Below are 12975 nucleotides of genomic sequence, written 5' to 3'. Positions count from 1 at the left end.
AGGATAATACAGGGATAACAAGAATTTAGAAATGGATACATCGAAGAGGATTTGGAAAAATAATATATAAACGGGTACGTCACAATATTCAAAAAGGAGCAGGAAAATTAGGGGAATAAATATATTAATATTAACACCAGGAGGACTCACCACTTACAGTGAAACCTTCCCCGCCGCCGAACACCTGCAGTTCCAAGTCCAGACCAGCCCCAACTCCACACTCTGAGGCACCCACGCCTACAGACCCTCCAGACCCTCTTAGCTGACACCATAACTGACCTCATCGCACCCCACGCCATCACCACCTTGGACTAAATACTCATTAAAGACCTGAACTTCCACCTCGATAACCCCAGTGACCCCAAATCCACCACCCTCCACGACAACTTCGCCAACATAGGACTAAAACAACTTGTAACCACACAGACCCACAAGGCAGGACACAACCTCGACCCCATCTTCGCTGGAGGCAACAGCATCCATTTCAGTCACACCACAAAACCCCCTTGGACCGACCACCACTGCGTGCACTTCCTCATCAACAAACCCAAGCAGCCCAAACTTGCTCCGCTCCCCCCGCTAAGAAACTGGAGCAGAGTCACCGAGGAACAACTCAACTCCACCCTCAACTGCAACACACCCACCGCTGCAACCGATGCCAACCTCGCAGCCAGGGAATTCCGCATGTGGACCTCCAACTGCACGGACAAGCTCGCCACGCTACGCAACCCCGACAAACAGCACACCAGGAAAGCCGCCTGGTTCATTACCGACCTCCAAGAAGCCAGACGCACCTTCAGATGCCTGGAAAAGAACTGGAGAAACAAGACACCTTAAAACTACAACACCTACAAGGACACAATGGCGGAATACAATCAACATATTAGAACCACCAAAAGAACCTTCATCCACAACAAAATCCACATCAACTCCAGCAACCCCAAGGAACTCTTCAGCATCATCCAAGAATTCACCAGGCCCCCCAGCGAAGCCACGGACATCGCCCCCTCTCAGGACCTCTGCGACAAACTCGGATTCTACCTCCACCTGAAGATCAAAAACCTCTATGATAATTTCAACAACCTTATGCCTGACTCCGCAGGCAGCTCACCCTCCGGCAACGCCGGCCAGCCCACCATCTCCTCCTGGACACCAATCATGACCGAAGAGACCACCTCGACCATGAAAAGCATCCACTTGGGGGCCCCCAAAGACCCCTGACCACCACACATCTATGAGAAGTTGGTCTGGTATACGCTGTCCACTAATTATAGTGGGCACCTTGTACCAGTCCAAACAACCCCTTATTGATGATAGGTTAAAAACAACCTTTATTGAAAGCTATCCTAGTGGTAGCTATGGAGAGCAGCCTTCAGGCTAAGCCTTGAAGGAATGTAAATCAGATTGTTTTACCAGTCTATAACCTCTTGAATGGCTAAATGAAAGACAACCACACCAGGTATATATATAAAATATATTGATTTATTTCTAAACACACCCTACTAGTCTCTTTATGAGGCTAGAGGTCCAAACACATAAGTTACACTTCAAATTTTACAGTAAAATAGCACAAATACACGTCAGGCCCTAGAGGCGAGCCAAACCATATACTAAAATAGTGGTATAAGAACAACGACTTAACTAGACACAAGGCCTAGAGCCTATAGAATTGTTGTACCCCAAGGAACCATCCAAGGTAGTGACACAGGGGACCCACGGGGGCCGTGTGCAGTGTGAGAACACAGCTGCGAGCTCCCATTAGCTTCTATGGGGAAAGACGCAGTTAGATTTTTTAAGATTAGGGACACTTAGAAATGAGTCAGGAACAAACACTTTGGGACTTAGGAAGTTCTACGGTCAACACCCACGGGAGCACTGGAGTACTGAAGTTTCCTCACCCAGGGAAGCCGGTTGCATAGGTGTCAAATAGTGTCGGGTTGCGTCGTCGTTTTCAATGGGAGCTGGCAAAGAAGTGCTGCTGCCGGGAAGATGCGAAGTGTCCGAAGAGATCCAAGCCTGGATTGAAGTCGAGAAGAACTTGAAAGCAGAGGGGACAGAGTCTGGGTCACTTGCCAGTGACCAGGGGAACGATAGATGAATGCCCACCAATGTCAGGTGTTTCAGGTGAAGAAGGTGAAGCTTGACTCTTCAGCCACGAGGCCCAGGATGCGTCAAGGATGACCAGGAGCTGGATTAGAGCTTTCCCACAAAGGATGTCGAGTGTTGCAGTGTTGGTGCCCAGATTGGACACAACAAGCCATGGCAACAGCAACCCATGCAGAAAGGAGAAAGATGCTTCGGTGCAGATCAGCAAGGTCTGGAGAACTCACCACGTGGTGGGGAGTCAGGGCACATCTGGAGCAACCAGAGAAGCCCAAGGAAAATCAAAGTTGCCTTCTCAGGGTCCCACCAGTCGACGGAACAGGGATCGCAAAGGAACCTCGAGAGGAAACACAAAATTGTGGCCCACGGGTCACTCGGGGTCACTAGGCCGACAATCTTCGGTGGACTCTATGCACGAGGTGGGCGCTACAAGTAACCCCAAGCACAACTTCAAGAGACGTCGAGAGGTCAATGCACTTGCAAATGTGCACGGTGACCAGGAGTTCCGGTTCCATGCTACTCACGAGGGCTGCGGGTCTCAGCTTTGCTGGGGACTCGAGTCGGCTTCTGAGATGTCTGGAAATCCTCTTCCCATGCTGCAAATACTTCGGAGTCCAGCGGGAGCTTCGAGATGCAGACTGGCAAAATGCTTCGTTGGTGCCTGCCAAGCAGGGGAGTCACTCCTTGACCCCAAGGAAGATTTCTTCAGTCCTCTAGTCTTGAGTAGAGCATCGAAGTTCCAGGATTCAGCTTCAGAGTTTCGTCCAGGGATATCTAAATTCCTGTTGCCAGGGGCTCCTTACTTATACCTAAGAAAGGGGTTGGACTTACTCCAGGGACCCACCTATGGGAGGGTTTGGAAAGAGGGGTGATTACACCCATTTCCTTTGTCCAGTTTTGCACCAGAGCAGGGGCTGGAAGCCCCTGAACTGGTTTGAGCTGGACTATGCACAGGGACACCAAATGTGCCCTCAGTGCAGGACTTCAAAGCACTCTGAGAGTGCTCCCACTCAGCCCCAATACACATCATCCTGTCTGGGAGGTGGGTTACCCTCCCAGTGACAGGAAACCTATTGTCCAGGCCTCCCCTGCCAGAGTTTCGGTCAGCAGCAGGAGGCCAGACCTGTGTCTGTGGCTGCAGCATCCATTTTTTGATGCCAGGGCTCTGTTAAGTTTCTACCGGGTATACCAGTGCTGCCATGTCTCTCCATCTGGAAGGGTGGGATCATACTCCCACACCAGTTACTGGTATGGGGGTATGATTCCAAGGTGAGTGACCCCAAACACAACAGGTTTCCGTGCAGCCAGTCCAAAATTAACATTTACAATTTGGTTCTAATGCACTTAAGAGTATATGGTCAGGCTGCACCACTAACAACCCCGGAGAAGAGATTCTGAAGGCTGCATAGGGGCTCAGCTCATGCCTGGACACCCTCTCACATATAACCAAGCACCCTGCCTTCAGTATTGCTAAGGCCTGCTATAGGGGTGACTGATAGGTTTGTATGTGCAGTATATGGTGAGATATAGTGAACCCAGATCTCAGTAAGAGGTGCATGTGCTGGAGTGGGGTTTTCTTTTAAAATTGTATACCCTCTCCATTTTGCATGTTTACATTAATAAGAATAATTAATTAATAGTAATTGTACTAATTGTTTGCTGTGTGAATTGACCAACATTACTAATATAAGAAATACACATGGGAATTGCATTTGCATGGCCTAATTAATACGTAAACTAATTTTCGTATGCATATTAATAATAGACAATTAGAAATTGCATGATTATATGTTGCTTTTGTGATGTATTCGTGATTTGTGCTGTTGGACTTGGCCCTTTTTGCAGGGTCATCCCTAAACTTTTTGCCTTCCTCCAGTATTTTTTCTGACCTGTTGATGGCTGTTTTATGACTCTGGGCACCTTACCACTGCTGATCAGTGCTAAGGTGCATATGCTCTCCCTATGGTAAAATGTATACATTGATTGGTGTCCATGTTTGGCTTATTCGGTTTACTATCAGCCCCTAGTAAAGTGCACCAGGAGTGCCAGGGCTTGTAAATACGAATGCTGCTGGTGGGCTTGCAGCACTGGTTGTGCCACTCACCGAAGCGGCCTAGTAAAATGTGTCTAGGGTCTGCCACTGCAGAACCTGCGTGCAGTCTGGGACTGTCGCGCTGACTGTGCAAGTGCCCCCACTTGCCAGTCCCTAAACCTTCCCTTACCTACATATTAGCCACCCCTCTGGTAGGCCCAAGGGCAGGGTGCATTGTAGGCATAAGGTAGGACATGCCCTGATGTGTGTGGCATGTCTTAGTAGTGAATTACAGCCCTTTTCGTTTTTCACTATTGAAGGCTACCTGCTCTCCATAGGCCAGAATGGGCTGCTGGAGTCACTACACGCTGTGACCCCAGTGGACTCATAGAGCATGGTAGAGTATCAAGTTTAGTATGCCTGAACTCAGAATAATAAAATACTTCTTGTAGTCAAGTTTATTTTAATATCCTGGGTTTGTAAATACTACTTTTAGAAAGTTAGTATTTACTGACCTGACCATCTCAGTCCGCCTCTGCTGTGTGTGTGTGTGTTCTGCCAAGCAACAGTAAGGAGCAGGGTGGGGGGATCCCCAGAGACAGGTTGGCTGCCAGGTGGTGGGTAGAAAGGTGACACCTGGATGGGTGGGAGGAGTACACCTTGACTCTTGAATAGACCTGTGCTCTGCCACCACAAAGCCGGCGCCACCCCCTGTGGGGCGGCTGATGTCTCTGCCCTGCTGCTGAAAGGAAAGAGCAGAGTCACCATAACAAAGTGCTCCAGAACTGGACTGAGCCAGGCCTAGGCCCCCTGGCGCTAAAGAACAAAAGAATCATGGTATAAAAGTAGGAGCCTGGCTCCTAAGAAATCAGAATCCTGTTTACCACAAAGAACCTCTGCCCGACTAGAAGGAGAAGAAGACGCTGGAGGAGCTGGCCTGCTGCTTGCCTTGCTGAGAAAGGAGAGGAAGAGACTTACTGAAAAGACTTTGCTACTTTGTGCTTGAACATTCTCCAAGGGCTTGATCTGAGCTTGCCCCCTGAACTGAACCCCAGGACCAGTGGGTTCTCTGTGCTTTTGCTCGTCCTCCAATTCGAGCCGTGTGTGCATCCCGCTGGAAAGAGACTGCGCCCCTCATCGCCCCTCCTAGGGCCGTGACACTCAGAAGCTTGCCTGCCTTAAACCCGTGAGAGCCCCGCTCCGTCCAGAGCCGCTCTCTGTCCCCGGGCCAGGTCGCCTGCATCCCTGTCACCGCCTGCTACTGGAGCGCGCTGACCGCGCTATCACCCCTCCCGCCGGAAACCGTCCGACGACTGTGATCTACGCCGGGTCATCCAGCTGCACTGACCGTGCCCTGCGACCCCGCTTCGCTATCCCCGGACATCTCAGGCCGCGCCGCCCCCACTGTGGAGACCCTCCGGCACCGCGTGCTAAAGGGTCGCTGGCCGCGCCTGCCTACTTGCCCACACCTGCTGATTGAGGACCCAAGAACACTTCCCAAGCTGAGAGTCGCACCGACCTGTGCCGACTCTCCACATCACGAAAGAAGTTCCAGTATCGGGCTCGGGGCCCGCAACGCCTTATTTCCCCGTTCGCAGGAGCCGATCTCTGTGAGTACTGGAACCACAAGTAACATTTGCAAGAGACTGCAAAGAATCTATTTGAAGCTACGAACCAAGAACCTTTGCCCGCTTTACAACCTGGTGGCCTAGCGAAAACGTTGTTGGTCTTGTGATAAGTCTGCTGAGATATATATCCTTATTTTTACATAAAGAAGCGTATTTTTATATAAATCCAAGTCTGGTGTCCGTTTCTGGGGGGATTGATGTATTTACTGTGTGTATGATTGTAAGTGCTTAACCAACAACGCCTGAGGAATCGCCTTGGCTGCTCACGCCACGCACCTAGAGGGTGAGCAAGGGTCATTCGCGAGGGGTTATCCTGCGCCCTGACGTGGAGGAGAGGGTTCCTGCTTGACACAAGGGCAACCTTGCGCCAACCAGAGATCCCCGACTCTAACATTGTTGGCAGCGGCTGGGATTTCGGATTTGCATTTATAATTGACATACAGTGAATTATTAATCACCAGATAGTGAGAGCAGACCAAGTAACGCAGCCACAGGTTTTCATTTGGAACTTTGTTGAGACATCTGCCATTACTGCAACCATGCCTGGCTCACTCTCCGCTGGAAGAGCACTCTCTGTGATTTCTGGAATGGATGAGGTGGATTGGGAGAGACTGGAAGGCTACACGATAGAGCAATTGAAAGGCTACAGTGTAAAATTCCGAGTTCCCCATGCTGGATTCAAGAGGAGGGTCCAGTACGCCAAGGCTTTGAGAGCCTGGAAGGAGTCACGAGACCCACGGAATGCGGGGGACATCGTTCCACCCGACAACCTTGAGGAGCCCAGCAGAGTCCGGTCGCCAGAGGAGCTGGCAGACAGGGCAGCAGACAGGGCGCATGCAATGGAGATGGCAAAGTTGGCAGGACAAATGGAAATGGAAAAGCAGAAGTTGGCCTTGGAGGCACAACAACGCCAAATGGATCATGATATAAAAATGAGGGAGTTGGATCTCAAGATCAAGAGTTTAGACCGCTCTCCCTCTGGTGGCAGCAATATTGAGTGTTACAGTGCTGAGAGAGTAGTACGCACACCCAGAGATATGGCGCCTGACTTGAAGGAGGGGGTTAACATAGCCCAGGAGGTTCAAGGGCATGAGGTAGCTCCAGTAGTGCGCAGTATCCCTGAAGGGAATAGGGTAACTGGCGCAGGGGTTCATGGTCCTAGTGGCGGGAGGGACACTCTACTGACTCTAGATGAGAGGTGCAGGGAGAGGGGTTCCCCCAAAACTGAAGTCCTGGTGGGTGAGTGTGAAGACCGCCCAGAAGAGTGTGGGTTGTGTGACAGAGACAGTCAGATACTGTCTTGCCGGTCTCAGGAGAATGGGGTGGAGTACGTGTGTGAGGCACTGGATGGTGAGGTGAAGGATAGTTTGCTTAACCCTGCTAGGGGGCTGTGTGATACAATTGTGGGAGAGCATATTGTAAGTCCCTGTTTTCCAGAGCTATGCCAACACCTGTGGGAGAGTGAGTTCTCTGACCGCAGGGAGCTCACATTGGAGGCAGACCTTTTGGTGGAGTCCAGAGGGTCTGGAAAGGCATTGGGAAGTGATCCCACGATGAGTGGTCCAGGTATCTTCAAACCCAGTGTGGGGGAAGTGGCTCAGAGTAGCCCAGCTAGGTCCTGTAATAGTGAGAGGGGTGTAGGGCCTCACGTCCTGTCTGTAAGCGGAAGGAGTGAGAATGGGGTATGTCCCGGTAGTGCCCAACCTCAGTCTCAGAGCTTGGATGGTTCTTTGAGGGAACACCAGGTGGGGAGCCTAGTCTGTCCTGAGGGTCTGCCCGTCGTGCGGGGTCCCCTAGTGTCTGGTGAGCTAGGAGTGTCTGTAATCAGACCTCCATCAGTTCTGGTGTCTGGCAGTACCGCTCCATTTGGGAGGGTGCAGAGGTCCAGATTGAGGGGTGAGAGGGGGAAAGAGTCCCCCGTGGAAGAACCAGTGGGTCAGGGGCCAGCCAGAAGGGCTGCGTCACCGGTGAATGACCATGGTGACACCACTTCTGTCCTGGGGGATCTTCAGGCACTGTCAGATGGACAGGGGTCGGGAGATCAGCGCCAGGCAGACTGTCACACGACACAAGAGTTATGCGTCACCCTCAGGGGGGGCATGCGTGCTCCCCGGGAAGTCCTGGTGCGCCAGGCGAGCGTTCAACCGCATGGGTTGGTCCCAGGGTTGGGAAGCCAGGTTCAGGTGTTGTCTGACCTGGAGGGTGGGACTACTGTAATCAGTGTCCTGACCCATGTTGCTTCTGGGGGTACCACGCCAGGTGGGAGTGGGCAGTACTCTGGAAGGGGGTGCAGAGGGAGGGAGTCCTCGCCTCTGACCCCGGCTCAACTGAAGGGTTTAGACCCTAGGTTGGAGGGCCAGGTTCAGGGTGTCCCCCCGGACCTGGACGCCCAGTTGCAGGATAGAACACCTGAACTGGTGGGCGAATTGTGCAGGATACCTGCCCCAGGTGCCCTGGCAATTCTGGAAGGGGGTACCACTCCAGGTGGGAGGGTACAGAGCCCCAAGGAGAAGGACCAGGTGTGGGAGAGGCCACCCCAGTCTTGGGTCCAGTCGCCGGGTACAGTCCTGGGGCTGGTGGGTCAGTACCAGGATGTCATACCTGACCTGACAAGGGGGAGAATGGACAAAGGGTGCCAAGCACCTGGGGATACTGCCCCCCGCTCCCTGGCGCCACAGAGGATTGAGAGCCCTGAGAGGCATACGGCCTGGGTCTCATCCCGGACTACTGTCAGTGGCCACTGTAGCATTTTGCTGTCTGTCTGTTGGGACACACCTGTGGGCCAGTTGAGGTTAGGTGCTGCACAGGTGGTGTCCACCGGGGAGGAGAAGGGTTCCCCATGGATTGGCTTGGTGGGCCCTGAGAGTATGGACAGAGGGAGTCCGATAGGTTCAGATTGGCGTAGAAATGGAGTCTGCCCCTGCAGTTGCGGGCCAGGTCCTTGTTCTATCGCCCCAAGCAGGGAAGACCATCACGGTGGTGATTGGTCTACCCTGCGTTTTGGCTGGAAGGGGGTTGTGTTGGACTTGGCCCTTTTTGCAGGGTCATCCCTAAACTTTTTGCCTTCCTCCAGTATTTTTTCTGACCTGTTGATGGCTGTTTTATGACTCTGGGCACCTTACCACTGCTGATCAGTGCTAAGGTGCATATGCTCTCCCTATGGTAAAATGTATACATTGATTGGTGTCCATGTTTGGCTTATTCGGTTTACTATCAGCCCCTAGTAAAGTCCACCAGGAGTGCCAGGGCTTGTAAATACGAATGCTGCTGGTGGGCTTGCAGCACTGGTTGTGCCACTCACCGAAGCGGCCTAGTAAAATGTGTCTAGGGTCTGCCACTGCAGAACCTGCGTGCAGTCTGGGACTGTCTCGCTGACTGTGCAAGTGCCCCCACTTGCCAGTCCCTAAACCTTCCCTTACCTACATATTAGCCACCCCTCTGGTAGGCCCAAGGGCAGGGTGCATTGTAGGCATAAGGTAGGACATGCCCTGATGTGTGTGGCCTGTCTTAGTAGTGAATTACAGCCCTTTTCGTTTTTCACTATTGAAGGCTACCTGCTCTCCATAGGCCAGAATGGGCTGCTGGAGTCACTACACGCTGTGACCCCAGTGGACTCATAGAGCATGGTAGAGTATCAAGTTTAGTATGCCTGAACTCAGAATAATAAAATACTTCTTGTAGTCAAGTTTATTTTAATATCCTGGGTTTGTAAATACTACTTTTAGAAAGTTAGTATTTACTGACCTGACCATCTCAGTCCGCCTCTGCTGTGTGTGTGTGTGTGTTCTGCCTAGCAACAGTAAGGAGCAGGGTGGGGGGATCCCCAGAGACAGGTTGGCTGCCAGGTGGTGGGTAGAAAGGTGACACCTGGATGGGTGGGAGGAGTACACCTTGACTCTTGAATAGACCTGTGCTCTGCCACCACAAAGCTGGCGCCACCCCCTGTGGGGCGGCTGATGTCTCTGCCCTGCTGCTGAAAGGAAAGAGCAGAGTCACCATAACAAAGTGCTCCAGAACTGGACTGAGCCAGGCCTAGGCCCCCTGGCGCTAAAGAACAAAAGAATCATGGTATAAAAGTAGGAGCCTGGCTCCTAAGAAATCAGAATCCTGTTTACCACAAAGAACCTCTGCCCGACTAGAAGGAGAAGAAGACGCTGGAGGAGCTGGCCTGCTGCTTGCCTTGCTGAGAAAGGAGAGGAAGAGACTTACTGAAAAGACTTTGCTACTTTGTGCTTGAACATTCTCCAAGGGCTTGATCTGAGCTTGCCCCCTGAACTGAACCCCAGGACCAGTGGGTTCTCTGTGCTTTTGCTCGTCCTCCAATTCGAGCCGTGTGTGCATCCCGCTGGAAAGAGACTGCGCCCCTCATCGCCCCTCCTAGGGCCGTGACACTCAGAAGCTTGCCTGCCTTAAACCCGTGAGAGCCCCGCTCCGTCCAGAGCCGCTCTCTGTCCCCGGGCCAGGTCGCCTGCATCCCTGTCACCGCCTGCTACTGGAGCGCGCTGACCGCGCTATCACCCCTCCAGCCGGAAACCGTCCGACGACTGTGATCTACGCCGGGTCATCCAGCTGCACTGACCGTGCCCTGCGACCCCGCTTCGCTATCCCCGGACATCTCAGGCCGCGCCGCCCCCACTGTGGAGACCCTCCGGCACCGCGTGCTAAAGGGTCGCTGGCCGCGCCTGCCTACTTGCCCACACCTGCTGATTGAGGACCCAAGAACACTTCCCAAGCTGAGAGTCACACCGACCTGTGCCGACTCTCCACATCACGAAAGAAGTTCCAGTATCGGGCTCGGGGCCCGCAACGCCTTATTTCCCCGTTCGCAGGAGCCGATCTCTGTGAGTACTGGAACCACAAGTAACATTTGCAAGAGACTGCAAAGAATCTATTTGAAGCTACGAACTAAGAACCTTTGCCCGCTTTACAACCTGGTGGCCTAGCGAAAACGTTGTTGGTCTTGTGATAAGTCTGCTGAGATATATATCCTTATTTTTACATAAAGAAGCGTATTTTTATATAAATCCAAGTCTGGTGTCCGTTTCTGGGGGGATTGATGTATTTACTGTGTGTATGATTGTAAGTGCTTAACCAACAACGCCTGAGGAATCGCCTTGGCTGCTCACGCCACGCACCTAGAGGGTGAGCAAGGGTCATTCGCGAGGGGTTATCCTGCGCCCTGACGTGGAGGAGAGGGTTCCTGCTTGACACAAGGGCAACCTTGCGCCAACCAGAGATCCCCGACTCTAACATTGTTGGCAGCGGCTGGGATTTCGGATTTGCATTTATAATTGACATACAGTGAATTATTAATCACCAGATAGTGAGAGCAGACCAAGTAACGCAGCCACAGGTTTTCATTTGGAACTTTGTTGAGACATCTGCCATTACTGCAACCATGCCTGGCTCACTCTCCGCTGGAAAAGCACTCTCTGTGATTTCTGGAATGGATGAGGTGGATTGGGAGAGACTGGAAGGCTACACGATAGAGCAATTGAAAGGCTACAGTGTAAAATTCCGAGTTCCCCATGCTGGATTCAAGAGGAGGGTCCAGTACGCCAAGGCTTTGAGAGCCTGGAAGGAGTCACGAGACCCACGGAATGCGGGGGACATCGTTCCACCCGACAACCTTGAGGAGCCCAGCAGAGTCCGGTCGCCAGAGGAGCTGGCAGACAGGGCAGCAGACAGGGCGCATGCAATGGAGATGGCAAAGTTGGCAGGACAAATGGAAATGGAAAAGCAGAAGTTGGCCTTGGAGGCACAACAACGCCAAATGGATCATGATATAAAAATGAGGGAGTTGGATCTCAAGATCAAGAGTTTAGACCGCTCTCCCTCTGGTGGCAGCAATATTGAGTGTTACAGTGCTGAGAGAGTAGTACGCACACCCAGAGATATGGCGCCTGACTTGAAGGAGGGGGTTAACATAGCCCAGGAGGTTCAAGGGCATGAGGTAGCTCCAGTAGTGCACAGTATCCCTGAAGGGAATAGGGTAACTGGCGCAGGGGTTCATGGTCCTAGTGGCGGGAGGGACACTCTACTGACTCTAGATGAGAGGTGCAGGGAGAGGGGTTCCCCCAAAACTGAAGTCCTGGTGGGTGAGTGTGAAGACCGCCCAGAAGAGTGTGGGTTGTGTGACAGAGACAGTCAGATACTGTCTTGCCGGTCTCAGGAGAATGGGGTGGAGTACGTGTGTGAGGCACTGGATGGTGAGGTGAAGGATAGTTTGGTTAACCCTGCTAGGGGGCTGTGTGATACAATTGTGGGAGAGCATATTGTAAGTCCCTGTTTTCCAGAGCTATGCCAACACCTGTGGGAGAGTGAGTTCTCTGACCGCAGGGAGCTCACATTGGAGGCAGACCTTTTGGTGGAGTCCAGAGGGTCTGGAAAGGCATTGGGAAGTGATCCCACGATGAGTGGTCCAGGTATCTTCAAACCCAGTGTGGGGGAAGTGGCTCAGAGTAGCCCAGCTAGGTCCTGTAATAGTGAGAGGGGTGTAGGGCCTCACGTCCTGTCTGTAAGCGGAAGGAGTGAGAATGGGGTATGTCCCGGTAGTGCCCAACCTCAGTCTCAGAGCTTGGATGGTTCTTTGAGGGAACACCAGGTGGGGAGCCTAGTCTGTCCTGAGGGTCTGCCCGTCGTGCGGGGTCCCCTAGTGTCTGGTGAGCTAGGAGTGTCTGTAATCAGACCTCCATCAGTTCTGGTGTCTGGCAGTACCGCTCCATTTGGGAGGGTGCAGAGGTCCAGATTGAGGGGTGAGAGGGGGAAAGAGTCCCCCGTGGAAGAACCAGTGGGTCAGGGGCCAGCCAGAAGGGCTGCGTCACCGGTGAATGACCATGGTGACACCACTTCTGTCCTGGGGGATCTTCAGGCACTGTCAGATGGACAGGGGTCGGGAGATCAGCGCCAGGCAGACTGTCGCACGACACAAGAGTTATGCGTCACCCTCAGGGGGGGCATGCGTGCTCCCCGGGAAGTCCTGGTGCGCCAGGCGAGCGTTCAACCGCATGGGTTGGTCCCAGGGTTGGGAAGCCAGGTTCAGGTGTTGTCTGACCTGGAGGGTGGGACTACTGTAATCAGTGTCCTGACCCATGTTGCTTCTGGGGGTACCACGCCAGGTGGGAGTGGGCAGTACTCTGGAAGGGGGTGCAGAGGGAGGGAGTCCTCGCCTCTGACCCCGGCTCAACTGAAGGGTTTAGACCCTAGGTTGGA

At 52.7% G+C, this 12975-nt stretch overlaps 1 protein-coding gene across 1 annotated transcript in view; it reads right to left on the bottom strand.

Annotated features, from left to right (window-relative positions):
• Positions 1–12975, bottom strand: part of LOC146859489 (uncharacterized) — a 69923-nt gene that overhangs the window by 35944 nt on the left and 21004 nt on the right. The gene's annotated exons all lie outside the window — the stretch shown is intronic.

This window comes from Triturus cristatus, chromosome 3_2 (genome assembly GCF_964204655.1).
Source record: "Triturus cristatus chromosome 3_2, aTriCri1.1, whole genome shotgun sequence".
In the NCBI taxonomy this organism is placed as follows: Eukaryota; Metazoa; Chordata; class Amphibia; order Caudata; family Salamandridae; genus Triturus; species Triturus cristatus.
This window is presented reverse-complemented; position numbering and strand designations above follow the sequence as displayed.